Source organism: Camelus bactrianus, chromosome 15, assembly GCF_048773025.1.
Source record: "Camelus bactrianus isolate YW-2024 breed Bactrian camel chromosome 15, ASM4877302v1, whole genome shotgun sequence".
NCBI lineage: Eukaryota > Metazoa > Chordata > Mammalia > Artiodactyla > Camelidae > Camelus > Camelus bactrianus.
In genome coordinates this window covers 67269193-67290395 of record NC_133553.1, presented here as the reverse complement: position 1 = coordinate 67290395, position 21203 = coordinate 67269193, and the positions used below count along the sequence as shown (strand labels likewise).

Sequence of the window (21203 nt, the reverse complement as noted above, 5' to 3'; positions counted from 1 at the left end):
GCCTTATCCTTCCATCTTAGGTGGAGGCCGTCATTCACCCTCAATTCCTGGCAGCTTTGCTTTCCCCAGAACCACAGCTGGATCCCTTGGCACTGGCTGAGGAGTTAGAAGAGGAGGAAGGACTCTCTCTTGAAGAGGTGAGCCAGAGGAGGGAGGGACACTCAGGGAGACAAGGGAGGGAGGGATTCCAGGTACAAGAGGGAAGGCAAAGGACACCGAGGGAACCAAGGGAGGCAGGACCCAGGTCAGCCAGGGAAGGGATGGGACTCCAGAACAGGAGGCCCACAGCGCTCTACTCAACCCTCCCCTACCTGGAAGGCCTGGCATTGTGGAGGGCCCACTAGGGACTGGGGCAATGCAGGACCATAGTAAGGAGAGGATGGGGGCCCGGAGAGAAAGGAAGGACACACAGCTGGGAACACGCCCAGGAGGACAGCAGGAGCGCTAGTGTGCGTTCTTTGGAGTCCTGGAGACAGTCCCCCCTACAGCCCCTCACTGCCATCATCCCACGGCCCAGCCCTCCTACTCCCCTCACCTGTGTGTGCGGGGCCAGTCACCGACCACCTCCCTCCTATCAGCTGGTGCAGAAACGACTCCTGGCCCTGAAGGAGGAGTTGGGTGTGCAGGCACCCACCACTCACCGTGCACCCCAACTGGACTCAAGTCCTCGTCAGTCTGATGTTACACAAGATGCCCAGAGGCATGATGAAGGCCCCCAGCTAGGGGTCAGCGAGGAAGACAGCCCACCAGAGATGGAGTCTGAGGAACTTCCAAGGTGCAACGGAACAGAGAGTGGCCTGAACACATCAAAACACTGGATTCTCTCTCCAGATCATGAGGGTTTCCCTCTATCTGAGGCTGGACAGCCCCTCTCTCCTCCCCAGGGTCAAAGGCACACTCCACCGAGCCTGGGACCCACGGACACCTCAAATCTCAGAGAGACCTCTCCTCTTAGGGAGGACGCAGGGCCAGGGCCAGAGGATGGGTCCAGTGAGGAGAAGGAGGAGGTCCCCAGCCTGGACTTCATCTTGGCCACTCAGTACTGCCTGATGCCCTGGGGAGGGAAGTCCCACAGCTCTGCCCCAGGGCCCTTGAGATTTCTCTGCCCTGGAGTTCGGGGGGCCCCCCAAGCCCCCTCCCCTCATAGAATCAGCCTTAGCTCAGCTCCTGCACCAGCTGCCGAGTCCAGGAAGCGGGATCTGTGTGGAGGCCAGGGGTCTGATGACAAGCTGCCCCAGCCCACGCCCGACCTCAGCATCTCTGGGAGGCCAGCCTTGTCTCCGGAGCTGGTGCGCCCCTCACAACCAAACAAGAGGAGGTGTGACCCATTTGTCGCAGGGAGTGTGAGGAGGAGGAGGAAGAGGCACTGCAACAACTAACAAGCCTCCAGTGCCAGCCCCCCAGGCGGCCCTCAGGGGAGTTCAGGGGCTCTTCCTCATCCAGTGCTGATCCTGGCTGATGTGCGGGGCAGGGAGGGAGGGCGGGACCATCAGGGCCAGGGTGGGATGGGGTGGGGTGGGGTGGTGGCAGTTAGAGGGCTGGTGATGTGGATCTGGTCAGCTGTGGGGGGGGGGGGGAGTAGCACCTTGCGGTGATACATGTAAAATGGGAATAAAAATAAGTTTTGTTTGGAAATGTTCTAATACCAGTGTAGTCTTATTCGTGTCTGCACTGCTCTACAGAGAGGGCTCCTGAGAGGGAGGATGAGGAGGTCCCAGGAGCTATGGATCCACAGGGGGCCAACTAGATCTTCCTCTGCATTGACACGGGGTCCTCAGATGCTCTGGGAGCCCCCAGCTCTCACTGTCCCCAGGAACCCCCACATCATCCTTTTCACTCAAGTCTGCTTGGCCACAGGCCTGTGGGACATCCCATCATCATATGCATCCTGGAAAAAACTAGGGATGGAGAGCTGTCTTCGTGCCTTTCAGACCTCAGGACACTAAGCAGTTCTCTAGAATGGAGCCTCGAGACAGCCCTGGTCTTTGGGGAGCTTCTCTCTGCTTTCCTGAAGCAGCCAGACCAGAGAGGAAGAGCCTAGGCCTGAGGGACAGGACGTCCTGCCTCTCTGCCCTGTCGTACAGGGAGCCTCCTCTAGTCTCCTGGGATTCCTGCAGTGGGTGAAGTGGAGGAGGCAGCTCCCTATTAATCCCAAGGACACGTGGGGAATGGGCTGAGAGTAAGTTCATGGGCGCCTGTTAAAGGTGTGTGAAAGGGGAATGACAATGGATGCCGCTGTGGGACTTGTGGGATTTCTGTGCGGGGGCATCATGTCCAGCTGAGAGTTTGTAACACGCTGGACTTTGCTGATCCGGGCACTGGTTAGTTGCATGGTGTGTTTAGTTTGTGAATAGTTATCAGGCTGTAAGCTTGATATCTGTACTATTCTGCATACATATTATACTTCACTTAAAGTCAAAAGTTAAAAAATAATAAAATTTTCTTTAAATTTTTGAAGTAAAACAAAAAAGAGACACAGAGAAGAGCAATTATCACAAAACTGAGGATCGCGGTCACCTCTACAAGGGGATTTGATGACATTTCTAAGGTTCTCACAATGTTCTAGTCTACAACTTGCACAATAATCACATTATTGATTTCTTTTTTAAACAGGTATCTTTTACATCTGTTTCAATACGTGAAAATCGAATTAGATGTAGTAAAAAATACAGCAGTCCAATAAATGTAAAAACAAGTAAAATAAATTCCTAGAAAAATAAAAATTATCAAGAAAAAATTAAAGACACAGATAATGAAAAGTCATGTAAACATTTGTTAAAGAATTTTTGAATCAGTAACTTAACGTGTTCCCATCAAAATCAGACAAATAAAATTCACGCTCAGACTGCTTTACAAACAAACAGTGAAAGCTTCACTTTAAACATCAGCAATGCCCACTCTCACCACTGCTCTTAAGACAGGGAAAAAACAGTCTAAGTAATGAAAATAAACCAAATTGTCATGATTTTCAAATGATATGCTTGTTGTAAAAGAATTTCAGCACAAGTTATTGCAATAAGACTTTAGCAAGGTTGCAGGATATCATAAAATCAACTGGTAAAAGTCAAAGGCCTTTCTCAAAACCAGTGCAGACAGAAATTACAGTAACCACAACAAACATAAGGTAGCAAGGAATCGATTTAACAAAAGATATACAAGAGGAACAGCATAAAACTTTACTGGAAGAACTACTTATGAAAAAATTGTGGCATCACCTAGTGAACACGCATGTGCCCTCCCACCCAGCAACTGCACCCCTGGGGATGCGTCACTGGGGAAACTCTCCTGTATCAGGAGAGATGTACCAGGTTTTTCTCAGAAACACTGGAATAACAAGAAACAACCCAAAAGTCCACTAATAGTAGAATGAATAAACTGTGGTATATTTATACATGAAAGTAGTGAAAATGATTAACTATACTCAGACACATGATGAGTGAACAAAGCTACCTGAAGAACACACACAGTGACTCCACGTACATAAAATTCAAACCAGGGAGTGCTAAGCACGACACTGCTTCAGGAGCATCACAGGAGGGGGATATACATGAAGGTGCTTAACGGACAAGAAGCGCTGAAGAAACAGCAGTCCCATGGGGGCTGTGGGGAACCACCTGGAGGGCGGGCCAAGAAACACAGACCAGCACAGCCAGTGGTCACACGGGGACACTCTCCACCGCACGATGAGGTCGTCCCAATGCTACCTCACAGAATAGAAGAGCTTCCAAATGCACTTCATGACGCCAGTGTAACAATAACCCCGAACCAGACAGCCTGCGCACACACACACAAAACAGACATGATACCACTCATGAAGAGCAGCACAAAATATTCAGCTTCTAGCAAACAGAACCCAACTGCACATTACAACAGACAATACAACAAATACCAAACACCAAGTCTGGTTTACTCCCAGACTGCAAAGGAGGTTCAGTAGATGGAAACCATTAACACGATCCTCATGCTAATAACTCTGAACAGAGTGTTAACCTCTCATTAACGATCATCTTCATGGAGGCAAAAAACACACTTGACAAAATTCACTCATTTATGTGAAAACAAGCAAAATGGCAAGTGCTGGCTACTTCCATAAATAAAATACACCTCAGCTCAATGCCAGCATCTTACTTAGCAGGGAGACACTAGAGGCTTTCCTGCTCAAGCCAGAAACCACGGAAGGCCAAAATATTCACCAATTTACATTAGAATAGGTAAGTATTAAATTCTAGGATGTGAGAGGAACATTTACCAACTCTTGAATGCTACATCCCGCCTGCTGGGGTAACCAGAAGCACTCCTGAAGTTTCTATAAAACTTTAACCTTCTTATGACTAATTTCTGTAAAGGGCTCTTTCTAGCAGTTAAGTCAGAGTGGACACAGACTCAGGAATGTCTTTTCTTTCCAGCTCACTTAGGACTAAAGAAAGGATTTACAACACTCCTAAAGAATATCACCTTTATCATCACTTGAATGGTAAGGGGTCAGAGCTGTCCTGAAAGGATGCTTGAAGACATCAGCGAAATACAAAACACGCGGAATGGCTCAATGTGCAGTACCACTCACACCCTCTCCAGACGGGACAGAATCAAAAAGAGGGGCTGGGAAGGAGGTGAAGAACTCAAACACCTGACACCTGCTGACAGAGGGCAAAGTGGCACTCTGGAAAGTGGTCTGATGGTTTGTTAAAAAATTAAAAACACACCAATCTGCCGAAGTGTCAAGGCACTAAAGCCAAAGGAGTGTGAGGAACTGCTCTGTCCTGAAGGGGGTCAAGGAGACAGCAGGTAACTGCAACACGCACCCGCCACGCAGGGTCTGAAGAGCAGGGAACCGTCCTGGGCTGGCGCTCACGGCCCGACGGGCACGGCTGTGTGACGGGTACACAGGAGGGCCGTGTGCGGTGCTCTGGGGGGCCGGGGCACTGTACCAGCGATTCACTCTCAAATGATGCAGGGGAGAACCTTCTTTGTATTGTCCTTACACTACTTCTATACATTTAAGATGGCTGAAAGATTTGTTAGATATACAGCATTTAAAACATCTTAATTTATTACAGGAAAAAACAAACCATGCCCTCCCCTTACACTCTCTACCCTTTTAATTGTTTTGGTTTTCTTCACAGCACCTACCAGTAGCTGAAGCATCATGTGTGCAGGACAGTCCACCTACCCTCTGAGAGTAAACGTCTGCAAGCGCTGGGACCGGGTCTGGTCTCCACGCTGCTCCAGTGCCCGCACGGTGGCCAGCGCACAGGGTGTTCAAATCAGTTGAATAAGTTAACCTGTAGTCTTATACTGGTTTAAAATAAATTCATTTACCATCCCCCACCCCCATAACACGCACACATCACTCCCCCACAGCAACTCTACCCATGTGTACCCAAGAAAAGTCAAAACGTATGTCCACATCAGAACTTAGAGATGAATATTCATTGTAGAATCATTCACAACAGACAAAAACTGGAGACATTCTGTCTATAATCTAGTGCAGCCATCCAATTAATTAGTATTTGAAAACAAAAAGCAACAGAACTACTTGTCCTGACAGTAACATGGATGAATCTCAAAATATTGTAATTGAAGTAAACACCAGATGAAAAAACTTTCTTATATGATGAAAATGTTCTAAAACTGGACTGTGGTGATGACTGCACAACTCTGTAAATTTGCAGTGAGCTGAACATTTAAATTTTATGAATTTCCTACTATGTTGATACAGTTGTTTAAAAATAAAAAGTAGAGAACAAGGGACAGCCGCCTTTTGCTTGCTGTTTGGTCAATTTTTAAAAAATCAGGATGGTATAAAGAGAGGGATGAGCATCTGAAGAGAGCTTGTTAACCCGAACTAATAAAGTCCAAACTGCAAGATGTGGGACCCTGACAGTCAGGAGCAGTGGCAGTCTCATGCTCCCTCCCTGTGCCCGGCCCCTCCAGTCCGCCTCAAAGGCAGTTCTCAGAGTCTGCCTTGACTCCACCACCAGCAACCCCCCAGCACCCAGGCAGGAGGCTCTGGGAGGACCTGGGCTTGGAGACACAAATCCATCAGTGCCAGCGCTAACTGCACACTACAAAGTCTGAATTTGTATAGAAGTTCTGACTGGCTGAAAAAGAAATTTAATTTTCGGGGTTAGGATGTGCCATCGACTTTTTATTTGTCAACCATAGCTTTATGTCTTACAACAGACTATGCAATTCTTAAACAGAGGGGACAATCATGTTATGGTTTCAAAATCTCAAGAATTATTTTAGGGGGCGCATGTAAGAAAAAAGAAAAGTATCTGCTAACTCCAGGAACTGCTCAGAGGTGGTTTATCTTCATTTAATAACAATAAAAAGAACTACCCACTTTAAAAACAGATTTGTGCATAAACCACATTTTTCAGTTTTCCAAAGGCATAAAAATGGGGAGGATAATTTAAAATTAAATGATTTATCAAAAAACTCTGAAAAAAAAAGTATCTTAGACCTGTGTTTGTGATAAGTGCCATAAAAAAAAGAGAAAATAAAAGAAAACTCTTTAGAAGGAACCTAAAGCCAAGGCCTGACCAAGCCTTTTTAATCCTCTCTCCAAGCCAGGCATCCACCGACCACGAGCAGCCTGGGGACCTGGTGTTTTGTTCACTGAAGTAGCTGAACAGCTAGTCTGCGTACCACTGCAGACAGACACCACTTGCTGGATTAATCAGAAACTGGGAAGCCCAGGTGGAGTTAGCGGCTTTGTCCAGAATGACCTCCTATCAGTGTTTTCACAGAGTGACACAGTAATCTACTTCGTTATCAGTCTGTCTCCAACAGGACCTGCAGCATCCCTCAGGGAGGGTCCGAACTGAACCAGGGCCTGGCAGAGAAGATGCTCTGACTGTTAAATCTCACCGGGAGGAGGGGCTGCCCTAGACCACACACCTATGTGACCCAAGTCTAACAGTCTCACTTCTGCAGACTCTGCTTTGCGATGCAGGACGGTGTCCAAGAGACTGAGGGGAGGGAGGACCCCGGCCCCACCAGGCCCATTCACTGCCAAGGAGTAACAACTAGAGCGTTAACCCAAGGCTAAGGGCTCAGCGCTCACCTATGTGTTTCATCCAATCCTCCCAACACTGAGGTGGGTATCACTACCCCTTCTCTACAGGACAGAAAAACAGACTCAGGTCACATACAGGTGTTCAGAGCCCACACTCTTACCCACTCTACTGTACAGACTCCCAGCCACGGATCAGAACATGGGCCTCAGATAATCTGTTCTGCCGTCAGTCAGTGGGTTTTTCAGTGTTTACTGCATAACTCACATGTTACATATGTATCAAATATTAAGTAAGTTATGAAGAATGCCGCTCAGATTGGCTGCCACGCACATACTACCAGAGACAGGAAGGCAGAAGAGCCCTAAAACCAAGCCGAATCCCCTGCTCTGCCTATTTTGCCCTCCCCTCTTTTCCTCCCCCCAGGCCCCCAAAACAGGCCTCGGCCCAGCACAAGAAGAGCAGGGAAGCAGCACCAAGAACTAACCTGGTTAGTCAGAGGTCAGCGGGAGACATCTCATGACCACCGCCACCTCACTGTGCCACCTTAGAGAGGTCCAGCCTCATCAAATGATTCCACCTGGGCCTCAGGTGCCCTGGATCCAGTGGTGGACATTAGCCCAACCTGGATCAGATTCCCTCCCCCAGGACTCAGAGTGCTCTGAAGACACAACCTCTGGGAAGCTAGGGTCAGCTCTCTTATGCCAAGTGCACAGGGATGTGGTAAAAGTGAAAAAAGTTGAAAAAAACCCAAAAACCCAGCTGTGCAGAGATGCAGGATGCAGGAAGATTTTGTAAGTGTAAAGAGGAAAGGGAGTAGCTGCCTTGGTCTCGCTTTCAGTTCCTGGTTACATCCGAACCTGAAGCTTTAACTGCTCTTCCTGTCCCTGCAACACCATGAGAAATATCCCTGGATATTAATCACAAACTCCCCAATTTCTACAGCCCATTTTCTACAAGTCGTGCCTGAAACGCTTTAGCACCCTTCCCCACCTTTCACTCAGCTAGCTCCAAGTCATTCTCCAGGTCCCAGCTTAAACAGCACTTCCTCCGGAAACCCTCCCAGACTACTCTGCGAACCTTTGCTCCACTTTTTATGGGTATAAAAGATAGCACTCTGCGCCTTGTCATATTCAGTACATGTGATTGCTTTCCTGTTAGATTGTAAACACCAAAGTGTAGAAACCAGTTTCATCCTCCTGCTTAGCACATAGGTCAGGTACACACTCAATAATATTACTAAATGAATGAAAATCAAGAAACAGGTGGAGGTACGTAGGAGCGAGAAGGATCAACACTGATAAACACTCTTCTGATGAAAATGAAGCGGCTTTGACCCTACCTCCCTCACCCCTTCCAAGTTTCTGGTTCCTCCCTCTCCCATCTCCACAACAGGCCCAAGTTAGTCATGACAATCATCGTTTTATAGTTTGTTGCCAACACATTCAGGAAGCCAGGCTGGAGGAAGGACATTTCCCGGTAACTCGCTGTGACAGAGGAAAGTCTATAGTAGTTCAAGGGGGAAAAATTTACACGTTTTGAGGTCTAGACAAATCTCAGTTCTGCTGTATGTTTACTGGCTAAGAACCCTAGAAAAGTTACATGAGACCTGGTTTCTTTATCTCTAAAGTGAAAAAAAAAATTTATACCTCAAAGGTGAGAATGGAAATGACTTTGAAACCACAGCACCTAAGGCAAGCTTGCAACTAATGTTAGCCAGCTGGTCACGATGAAGTCCATGCAGACCTCACCCCTACATCCCATCCCCAGCTTCTACCAGCCACAGATGGGTTCAGAGCCCAGAGTGTGCTGAAAGACTGAGCATCTGAGAGGGACCCTGGAGAACATCTATCCTGTTGTCTTTCAAATGTACAGGAGCCCCAAGAAGCGAAAGAGAAAAGAGAAGCAAAAAGGAAGAAAGACCATCTCAGGGTCAAGGAGGTTGGCGGGCAGAGCAGGCTGGACGCAGGGTGGGGTAGCTGGAGATGTTTGTTGGGCAAATGGTTGTTTTCTACCTAGTAGGTACATTACTGAGAGCAAGATGAGGAATAAACTATACATAGTTCCCAGAAAACTCAACTTGGATGCTTTGCATAAGAATCTTTTATTAATGCTTGAGAATTGAGAACATACAAGTCAAATTCATCAGAATGACATCAACTACAGTCACCACCAGGAGCACATTATTAGTGATGTTACTGATACCAAAAAGAATTCTGTTTGCATTTTACTTGCACTCAAAACTGTTCAGAAACTCTGGATTTTCTGTTGCTCACGTAAGATGGTCTCCTCACATCTTTGAGCTCCAAAAACCATACAAGAGACTTCTTTGTTAAAGTTACATTAACAGTTAAGCCAGCACAGCCAGGAATCTGGTCTGGAGCATCTGTAGAGGATTTATACTGCTGCTGGCCCTGCCTTTCAAACAGGTGGCACCAAAACCCAGCAAAGTTCCAGGGAGGGGTGGGCGGACTGCTAGAGCCCAGAGTAAGAAGGAAGTTCATGGAGAAGATGACTCTCCCAGGAAGGCAGGACCTGCCCAGGGCCCAGCCCTTCTCGGGGATGGGCTGGAGGGAAACACCACTGGCATCTTAACAGGACACTCCTCCGCTGCAGGGACCAACTGTGCTGCCTGTGCGCTGCGTGCAGGTCATTGGGCACGTCCACCTCCACCACATACACACCGAAGGCCAGTAACACCTCCAATCAATGGAACAACAAAACGCAAAACAAAACTCACATACATCTCAAAATGCCCCTGGAGACAGGGTAACAATCACACCCACTGAGTACCCCTAAGTAAGCAGAAAGAAGAGAGAACAAGTACAGCGGGTAGAAAGTAAAAGAGAGACGAGGGAAACACAAAATTTGATGAGGAACCAGCAGAAAAGGGGCATCTGTCAGTGATTTTCCCCTACCATCTCAAGTCCCAGCTCCTTAGAAAACAAAGGCCTTCAGAACTCGGCCTCGCCCATCCCAGCTGCCTCCCCTCCAGCCTTCTCCCCAAGGCACGCACCCACACCCTCCCTTCCCAGACAACTCCTGGTTTTCCTGACTGGATGTGCCCTGCTCAGACCTCTGTGCCTTGGCATGTGCATTCTGCTCTACCTGGAGTGCGCTTCTCAAGGCAAACTCCCAGTCATACATCCACACCCAGAGCCAAGATTTGTGAAGCCAGACCTCGCCACCCCGGCCTTCTGCCCCCACAGCACTCCCCACAGGCCTTCTGTGCTCCCACCCAACTGCACCCCACTGTCTGGAGCAGGAGCTAATGAAGGGCAGGTGCCTCTTGAGTCCTTGCAGGGAACTGGTGCTCGATGAATTCTAAGTGAATGACCTTGCATGAAAGGTTTTCGTAAAAGGCTAAAAAAGCAAATCACACAGAAAGCAGACAATAGATATTTTTGACTATTGAAAGCATGTATTTTCTCAACTCTGATCTTTGGTTGAATATCATCAGGAACCAGACAGAGATGCTCTATCACTTCCTAGTTGGGTATCTGTGGGCAAATTAAACTCGCTGTGTCGTCTCCAATTTCCACTTACTGAAAGCAACCAGCCCTGCAGTGTGGCTAACAGGACTAATTAATATACGCTTAGAAACAAACAAACAAAAAGTAACAGAAAGCGTTGACTAAACGGTCGTTCTGACTAGCCTGCCGTGATCACAGACACCTTAACAGGACCAAATACTGCACCGTCAGGAATGTGAGCACAACGAAATTTTGGCTAAAACTGTTTTGTTTTGTTTTGTTTTGTCTTGTTTTGTTTTTAGGTGAGCTGAAAGTCAGCAAATCCAACAGCTTATCTTCCAGCTGCACTGTGCCCTCTACAGTCCTCAGTACTGATCCCTAGTGAGCACTTGTAAGAGTAAAATATGCTAAAATTCCAAAATTATTATTAATAACACTAATTAAAGAAAACACGGAGTAATGAAAAGGGCTCTGGCAACGGAAACAGGATCTCAGTCTACAATCTCAAGTCTGACTCTTTAGTTGTACGACCTCAGGAACTGGCTTCACCTTTAAATACTTTCTCATCTGAGAGAGAAGGAGAGCACTGCCTTTACCTTTCTGCAAGGTGGCTGTTCAGGTGACATGAGATAACAGTACCTAGTAGAGTACCTGACACGAAATGTTCAGAAATAGTCTGCTTCCTTCATTCAACACGAAAGACACACTCACATGAAGGTTTAGGTGTAAGTCAGCACAAAATACAACGTGTAGTTCATTCTAATAAAACAACACCACCACCATCACCCCCATTCCACCAGAGCTTCTGAGGGAACTGGAGCCAGAGAGGGAGCCGGCACGTGGTTCTGCAAGAACTGCATCAGGGCTGCATGCACACTGAGCACTAAAGCAGTAACAGGGAAAGTCCACAGTCATTGTGCTAAAACGTCTGGATGCCTTTATGCTACTACGAGAGCTCACACAGGGTAAAGGAGGGGAAAAAAAGTCAAATTAGGTCCAACTCCAAATGACTCCTTAAGAAATCAAGACAGCGATGCTGACTTAACTTTCCTGAAACACCAACAGTACCATCCCAAAATCCGTTTAAAAACTTCAAGATTGACACATTCCTCGCCAACACTGGTGCCGCTCATGGTGTTTAGAAAGGCTGCGCAGGAGAGAATCCCTGGCACCACGGAAGGTGTTGAACCAAAGCCGGCCGCGTTAAACACAGGCGAGGGGGGGCAAACAAGATGATGATTTCGGGGTTGTGCACGCACGCCGCTCCAACCGCTTTGCAGACCATGGCCGCCACCCCGAGCACCTGAAGGACTTCGCGGCTTCACAATCGGCTGTCAAGGGAAGGCCGCGAGACCAGCACCGGGGGGTGGGGGCCCCGTTCCCGTCCTGGGGGTCTCTGGGTGCCGGGATCCCGGCCTCCACCCCCACCCTCGCGCCACTCCCGGCGCCCAGCGAGGGCCGGCCCGGGAAGCGCGGCAAGCAACGCCCCAGCCCGAGCGGCCCGGCCCCGGCCGAGAACCCCCGGCGCGCGGACGGCGGGGCAGCGAGCCTGGGGTCGGGGCCGGGCTCGGGGTCGGGGTCGCGGGGCCCACGCCGCAGCTGCGTTCGCCGAGGCCGGGCGGGGGTCCGCGCGGGCGGGCGGCACGCGGGGCGCGGACACTCACCACACCACGCCGCGGGAGCCCTCGCCGAGGCAGCGGGCTGCTGGAGCGCGGCCTCCCGTCGAACACCTGCCCGCGGACCGCCTCGGGGCCCGCGCCCGCCGCCGCCGCCGCCGCCGCCGCGCTGGGCACGAAGCTCCGCGGCCGCCGCTCTGCTCCCGCCTCGCCTCCCGGAGGGGCCGGGCCGCGCCGCCGCCGCTGCAGCCGCCGCCGCTGGCGGCAGGGAGCAGGGGCGGCGTCGCTCGGGAGACCCGCAGAGATGCCAGCCGCTCCAACCGACTGCCGCCTGCCTGCCTGACGAAGTGACCGTTGGGCGGGCGGGGGGATCAGAGCGGCCAAGGAGGGCGCCGGCCGAGACCGGGCAGCGCACGCGCGCGGATTGGCTCCCGTGGCCCGGGGGCGTCGCCGGGCGCTCAGGGCAGAGACATGGGTGTTAACCGGCGTCCTCACGGATTTTCTCCATCATACTTTATCTATAATCACTACATCATCAGTCTGTTTCAGAATCACTTAGACGACGCAGCTGCAAATACTCCTACATATTACAGTGTATTATCCCCCAAAGACTGTCTCCATAAACACTTTACAACACTTTTAACCAAGAAATTAATATCAACACAACATTAGCAACCAGTGCACAGATCCCATTCAAAGACTGCCAGCTTTCCCAATACTACCTCGTTCCGTTTCTGGCCCACGATTCTGTCCAGGATCACACATTGCATGCAGTTGTCTTCTTAGCCTCCTCCAGTCTGAAACAATTCCTTGTCCTCTCCCTGTCTCTCGTGCCCTTGAGGTAGAGAGAATGAGGTCTGATGTTCCCTCACGACAGGCTCAGGCCACGGCTCCTCAACCGGGACAAAGCTGTGCTCAGTGCACGTGCTGTCTACTCTTCCCACTTCTGTGAAGTGTCACCTTGATCATCTTGGTGTCCACGGCAAAGTCACCATCACCTCCCTCGTAACTGATTAGTATCTTGTGGAAGATGCTCTCAAACTACAGCAAATATCCTTTCTCCATCAAGTTCCACCCATCAACCACAGCATCTAGTAATGACTCTTGCCTGAATCACTATCCTTATAAAGATTTCCAAGTGATTCTGCTCTAATTCCATCATTCCTTTTACAAGTATTCATCATTAGTCCTTTTACATATATTACATGTACTCTACTCTGGGGAAGAACTTTCCCTCTTCCATTTACTCAGTTATTTGTAGCAGTAGGACTCCTGGGTGCCTATTTCACTCACACTGTAATCCATGACTATCATAATTTATTCTGATGCTCAAAATTTTCAACTTGTGACTAGTAGAAGCTTCTTTATTTTCAATCCTGTATCTTTCAGACACAACTCTATCATAAGGAAGCACTGAAAAGCCCCTCCGCAATTTCATACCTATTTGCTGGAAAAATGAAAAGTACTCTTATGTCATAGATTATCAATTCTCCGGCATTCTTTTCTTCCTTTTTTTTTTTTTCATGAAAAATTTAGTTGAAGTGGAGATGGGGCTGATAACCTGTTGGATTTTCTAGCTTAGACTTTAGAGATCTTGGTCACTAAAACTTATTTCCCATTAATGTGAGATTTGGAGGATTGGAGATCTGGACCTGCTTGTTAAAGACAACTCCTCTGGCTAACCAGCTGTCTACCCACAGGTAACTGGCTTGATGTGGCCTACAGGTCACTGTAGGCCCAAGCTGGAGCACTAAACCAGCCCTGATGTTTGTGACACATACTGTGTCATTGCTGGCAGTGCTCAGGAAATCCGAATCCTTCCCACCCCATTGTCCATACTAAGCGTAGAACCCGACAGAGTCACTTTCAAAGACTAGTCACTCTCGTTTTAAACTTTATAATGACAAAATGAGTCATATGCAAATGGACATGCTGCCAAAAATATTAATCAAGGCTTGAATTAATTTATTCATTCAACAATTTTTGAGTATCATGTATCAAACACTATTCCGGGTCCGGGAGATAGACCAAGGGGTCTTTGTGGAGACTGAGAGAGAAACTGACCATTAAAAAGGTGGGCAAACCCCAATGTTCATAGCAGCACTATTTACAATAGCCAAAACATGGAAACAGCCTAAATGTCCATCAACAGGTGACTGGATAAAGAAGATGTGGTATATTTATACAATGGAATACTACTCAGCCATAAAAACCGACAACATAATGCCATTTGCAGCAACATGGATGCTCCTGGAGAATGTCATTCTAAGTGAAGTAAGCCAGAAAGAGAAAGAAAAATACCATATGAGATCGCTCATATGTGGAATCTAAAAAACAAAAACAAAAACAAACAAACAAAAACAAAGCGTAAATAAAGGACAGAAATAGACTCACAGACAGAGAATACAGACTTGTGGTTACCAGGCGGGTGGAGGGTGGGAAGGGATAGACTGGGATTTCAAAATTGTAGAATAGACTACACTGTATAGCACAGGGAAATATACACAAAATGTTATGATAACTCACAGAGAAAAAAATGTGACAATGAGTGTGTATATGTCCATGAATAACTGAAAAATTGTGCTGAACACTGGAATTTGACACAACATTGTAAAATGATTATAAATCAATAAAAAATGTTTAAAAAAAAAGGTGGGCAAGTTAATATGCAGCATGTCATCTGGTGACAAGTGAAAGGAGAAAACTAAATGGAGTAAAGGGAACAAAGACTCTAGGTCTGTGGGGTGGAGGGATGTTACTGTGAGACAGTATTCAGGGAAGGTCCTGCTGACACAGCGCCGCTTAAGGAAAGGCTGGAAGGACATGAGAGATGATCTGGTAGAAGAGTGCCCACTCTCATCAGCTAGGATGCAAGTTGGTGGTGGGCACGTCCCTCACATGTCTAAGAAGCAAAAGAAGCCCGTGGACTGGACGGATGGAGACAGGGGAGAGGATTAGGACATAGGACGGAAGAGGTGATGAGCATGGAAAGTCTTAGAGGCCAATTTAATGGATTTGACTTTTACTCAGAGTGAATGGGGCATCCTGAGCAGGTCTCAGACCAGTGTAGCCCAACTTGTGCTTTAAAAGATTCTCTTTGGATGCTATATTGACAGTGGATTATAGGAAGGCAAGGGCAGAAATATGGGCACCAGTTGGGAACTATTATCATAATCATGGTGAGAGGCGGTGGTGGCTTGGACCAAGGTATAAATGATGGAGATGGTAAGAAATGGTCAGATTCCACACTATTTTCAATGTGGATGCAAAAGGCTTGGCTAATGCACTGGACATGGGATGTGAGAGAAAGATAAGACTTGGCATTTCCCTCAACTATGAGAAGGCTGGAGTGGCTACTTCCTGGATGGGAGTGCTGTGAGCTAACCACGTTGGTGGATGGACTCTGAGGGGGCCAATTCTGAGATGCCTGTCAGACTTCCTAATGGAGAGTAGGCAGTTTAGGAGGGAGGCTGGGATGCAGATTCAGATATAGACATAAATTTGGAGATACAGATATGGTTGGTGTTAAATGCCATGAGACCAGATGGGTGCAACTAGGGAGTGAGTGCAGATAGAAGAGAAAAAGAAAGGTGCAAGACCATGCTTTAGAACGTGCCAGCATTCAAAGATCAGGGACGTGAGGAGACCATGTACGAGTGGCCTGTGAGAGAGGACAGAGCCACGGGGTACATGGAGTTGAAGGGGAGAGGGTATCTCAAGCAAGGAGCAATCGACTCCATCAAACCATGTGACAGGTCAAGTCTGGTAACAGCTGGGAATTGGACATTGGATTCAGCAAAATTGAGGTCCTAGACCATCTTGATAAGAAGAGTCTGGTAAGGAGGTGGAGACAAAGCCAGGACGGAGTGGGAGGGAAAGAGGAGAGAAAAATGGATATAAGCAACATGAAACAAAATGATGGAAACATTTTCCAGCCCTTCCCTGACATGCTGTGAATAAGGTGAGATCCATTTATCAACCAGCTCCAGGAACAAGGAGCAACTTCCCCAGTCTCTGAATGCCACAGATTTCTCATCAGGCAAAGGAAAAAGCAAGTCTAACCCAGACTTATAGTTACCGGGGGGGAAGGAGGTTGGAAGAGATACAATGGGAGTTTGGGATTTGCAGATACTAACTACTATATATAAAATAGATAAACAACAAGGTCCTAATGTATAGCATAGGGAACTATATTCAACACCTTATAATAGCCTAGAATGAAATAGAAGATGAAAAGGAATATATATATACACATATATATGAATCACTATACTGCACTCCAGAAATTAACACATTATAAATTGATTATACATCAAACAAACAAACAAACAGAATGTTGGCTGATGCTGTTGAGGTTTGGTAACTGGGGAACAGAACAAGAGTAGCCTTCAAAGAGGCACATGTCATATTATCAGCTCAATTAAAAGCACAGGATTTTCAATGATTATTAGGAAGACCACAGGAAGTCCTGAAATTCCCATGTCAACTAATGGCCTACAGATTCCTTTTAGTTTTGAAAACAAATGCTTAGTAAGTCTAGGCAGAGTCTCTCCATTCCCATTATTGGCCTGTCATCATTAAATGGAGACATTCTACAACCAAGCTTCAGGCACATCATCATTTGCCTTTAAAATAGGCTCTCATTAGATCTGAACCCTGTGCATTTTATTTGGAGAGGAAAACCAAAACCTAGCTGAAAATGTTGTATTTCCCACAGTACTGTCCTTACACTCAGCTTGAGCTGACACTGCATGATATCCATATGCTGAGATGCCTTCCATTTTTCTAAAATGGCTTTAGCTACTGTCACTTCGATACGAAAGTGAACAGGGCAGGGCTTCACTGGACTTTCCAGACTTGTCTGACCCCACTAGGAGGTCTGACCAAGGGTGACAAGAGAGGAGAGGGAGACTACCCGAACTGGAGTTACTTCCAGAGATTTTTAAATGTAGTTTAGACATGCAAGTCAACTTGGGGAAAAAGAAATAATCTTGCTACTGTTGTTCTGTTTGGATGGAAGCATGATCCATAGCAAAAGACTTGAGCATCACCTAAGAGCCCACTGAGTGGTCAGCCTGGCCTGGAAGGGATCAGGAGCCAGACAAGGGAGCCTGCATGTGGTTCTGCAAGAACTGCATCAGGGCCGCATGCACACTGAGCACTAAAGCAGTAACAGGGAAAGTCCACAGTCATTGTCCTAAAACGTCTGGATGTCTTTATGCTACTACAAGAGTTCACACAGGGTAAAAGGAGGGGAAAAAAAAGCCAAATTAGGTCCAACTCCAAATGACTCCTTAAGAAATCAAGACAGAGATGCTGACTTATCTTTCCTGAAACGCCATTACCATCCCAAAATCCATTTAAAAACTTCAAGATTGAGACATTCCACGCCAACACTGGTGCCGCTCATGGTGTTTAGAAAGGCTGCGCAGGAGAGAAAGGCTGCGCAGGAGAGAATCCCTGGCACCACGGGAGGTGCTGAACCAAAGCCGGCCGCATTAAACACAGGCGAGGGGGGCAAACAAGATAATGATTTCGGGATTGTGCACACACGCCGCTCCAACCCCTTTCCAGACCATGGCCGCCGCCGCGAGCACCTGAAGGACTTCGCGGCTTCACAATCGGACATCAAGGGAAGGCCGCGAGACCAGCACCCAGGAGTGGGGGGGGCCCGTTCCCAGCCTGGGGGGTCTCTGGGTGCCGGGATCACGGCCTCCACCACCCCCTACGGGCCTCTCCCCCATTCCCCGCGCCCAGCGAGGTCCGGCCCGGGAAGCACCGCGAGCAACGCCCAAGCCCGAGCGCCCGGCCCCACCCGGGAGCCCCCGCGCGCGGATGGCGGGTCAGCTCGGCTGCGGGCGGGGCCGGGCTCGGGGTTGGGGTCCCGGGGCCGGGGACGACGCCGCAGCTGCGCCCGCCGAGGCCGGGCGGGGGCCCGCGCGGGCGGGCGCGGCCGGCACGCGGGGCGCGGACACTCACCACACGACGCCCTGGGAGTCCTCGCCGAGGTAGCAGGTTGCTGGAGCGCGGCCTCCCGTCGAACACCTGCCCGCGGACCGCCTCGGGGCCCGCGCCCGACGCCGCCTCCATGTTGGCTGCCGGGCCGCCGCCGCCGCACTGGGCACGAAGCTCCGCGGCCGCCGCTCTGCTCCCGCCTCGCCTTCCGGAGGGGCTGCGCGGCCGCCGCTGCAGCTGCCGCCGCTGGCCGGAGGGAGCAGGGCCGGCTGCTAGGCAGACCCGGCTGCTAGGCAGACCCGCAGAGCTGCAGCCACTCCGACCGACCGCCGCCCGCCTTCCTGACAAACTGACCCTCGGGTGGGCGGGGGGAGGGGCGGAGTGGAGGAGGGCGCCGGGCGGGGCCGGGAAGCGCACACGCGCGGATTGGCTCCCGTGGCCCGGGGGCGGGGCCGCGCGCTCTGGGCAGAGACACCTGTGTGAACTAGAGTCCACACAGGTTTGTATTCTTTTTGTCTATTTTGAATAATTCGGCTATCAACATTTGTATACAAGTTTTGAGGGGATATATGTTTTCACTTCTCATATATATTTTTTCCATATATTTTTCATTTTTCATGTACCTGAAATTGTCATGGCTGGGTTTCGATTCTTGCAGTAGTGAGAGGGCAGGGTTTACTTGGTCATGATCGTCTCCCTGCAGGAGAAAGGCTGGACTTCCTTAAGACTTCATGGACATTGACCACAGCCAAGGCTTATAGCTGTCAAAGCTGGTAAAACCTCGTCTTAAATACCCATTCCATGGAGAAAGCTGGACCTGGGGCCTCCGTGTCGCAGTGCTGGTTCTAGTCCCTGCCCACACTGGGCCTGGGCTTCTCTGATCGTCCCGTATAAAGTACCAGAGCCCAAAGTTTCAGCCCCTCTCCTGGATCCCTATTGAGTCCCTGTGTACCAGCCCAGAACATAATGTGCAGTGGGGACCCACAAAGTCCCCAGTATTCCTGTGTCTGTGAACTTCCCCTGATAACCACATCTCCAGGATTCATATTTTCAGGGAATTTCTTTATCCTTACTCTACCAGTAAGTACAAAAGACTGAGAATAACTATGTAAAGTTAATATTTGAGAAGTTCATTCCAGTGGTCTTTGAAGAACCTATATAAAGTACCAAAGCAAACATAATTGCATTTAACTCTTCTGTGTCCAAAATATAAGCTTTAAATTGTATAAAAATGAGAATAAGAAGAAAGCCTCCAGATATTTGGAAATTAAGATGCATACTTCTAAATAATCCATCATATTAAAGAGGAATCGCTAGGAAAATTTTAAAAATAAATAGAAATAGATGAAAATAAATATACATCACATAAAATGTGATAGGATCCAGATAAAACATTGGCAAGAGGGAAACAAATGGCACTAAATGCTTATAATAGAAAAGAAGAAAGGTCTCAAATCAATAATCTGAGCTTTTACACAAGGAAATTAGAAAAAATAGCAAGATAAAACCAACATATGAAGAAGAAAGGATTGTAACAAAGCACTATGATCAAATGGAGTCTATTCTAGGAATACAAGACTGGTTTAACATTTTAAAATCATCCATGTAATTTGCCATATTAATAGATTAACAAAAAACCCTGCATATTCACATCACAGTGGAGAAAACGCATTTGATGAAATTCAACATGCATTCATGTTAGAAACTCTCAGAAAACTAGGAACAGAAGAGCACTACTTCAACCCAATAAAGAACATCTACAAAAAACCTATAGCAAACATCATACTTAATGGTGAAAGAATGAATGTGTTCTTCCTAAATTAAAAAACAAGGCAGAATGTCCCCTTTCATCTCTCCTTTTCAATTTAGTACTGTAGGTAGGTAGTAGCCAGTGTAGTTATGGCAAGAAAAAGAAATAAAGACATGCAGATTAGAAAGGAAGAAATATTAGTGTCCATGCTCATGGATGGCATAACTGTCCACATAGAAAATCCCAAGAAATCTATAAGAGATACCTGATAAATGGCAATTGCTTTATCAAAGTCTCAGGATACAAGATCAACACAAAAATACTAATCCTATTTCCAATTACTAACAGTGAACAACTGGAAACAAAAACCAACATATGTCGTACACAATGGTTCCAAAAAGTAGTATATTTGGTTATAAATATTTTTACTAGAGGATCTGTATGATAAAACCAAACAGGACCTAAATAAATGGAGAGACATATCATATTCATGGATTGGAAGACTCAACATAGTAAAATGTCAACCTCCAACAGAAATTTTTTGTCAACATGGGCAAGCTTATTCTAAAATATGGAAAAGACCAGATAAAGGTAAAAGGCACAGAGTAGCTAAAACAGTTTTGAGAAAGCAGAATAAAGTTGAAGGATATGAAGACAACATAAAGCTATAAGTACGCACGGTGGTATTGGTGGAGAAATAGACACATAGTTCAATGAACATGATAGAGAATACAGAAATAGACAGACATTGATACAGAAAACTTTTTTTATGCAGAACTTTAAAAGCAATATAATGGAAAACGGATCATGTTTTTAACAAATAATAAAATTAACTCAAAATAGAACATAGATTTAAATGTAACTTTTTTAAACTTTAAAACTTTTACAAGAAAACAAGCAATAAATTTTTGGCTCCTAGGGTTTGGTGAAGAGTTCTTACAAATGACAGCAAAAACACTACCCATGAAAGAAAGAATAGAAAATCGACTTCATCAAAATTAAACATTCTCCTAATGGAAAGACCCTACTAAGGATAAGAAGCTATAGCTATAGCTTTGGAGAAACTGTTTGAAAACCACACATCTTACAAAAGTCTTGTGTCTAGAGTGTATAAGTAACTGTCAAAACTCAACAGCTAAAAAAAGGAACAATTCAATTAGAAAATGGACAAAAGATATGAAGACATATTTCACCCAAGAGGACATATGTTTGGCAAATAAGCCATGAAAAGATGTCAACATCACTTACCATTAGTGAAATTCAAATTATGAACACAATGAGAATTGTTATATGTCAATTAGGACAGCTAAAATAAAAAATAATTTTATGCCACTGAGGATGCCAAGCAACTGGATTTCTCATACTATTGCTAGAGGGATTCAAAATGACA

At 47.2% G+C, this 21203-nt stretch overlaps 1 pseudogene; it reads left to right on the top strand.

Moving 5' to 3' along the window:
• Window positions 1–12590, top strand: part of LOC141573374 (NUT family member 2G-like) — a 34892-nt pseudogene extending 22302 nt beyond the window's left edge.
• Window positions 12591–21203: the final 8613 nt, after the last annotated feature.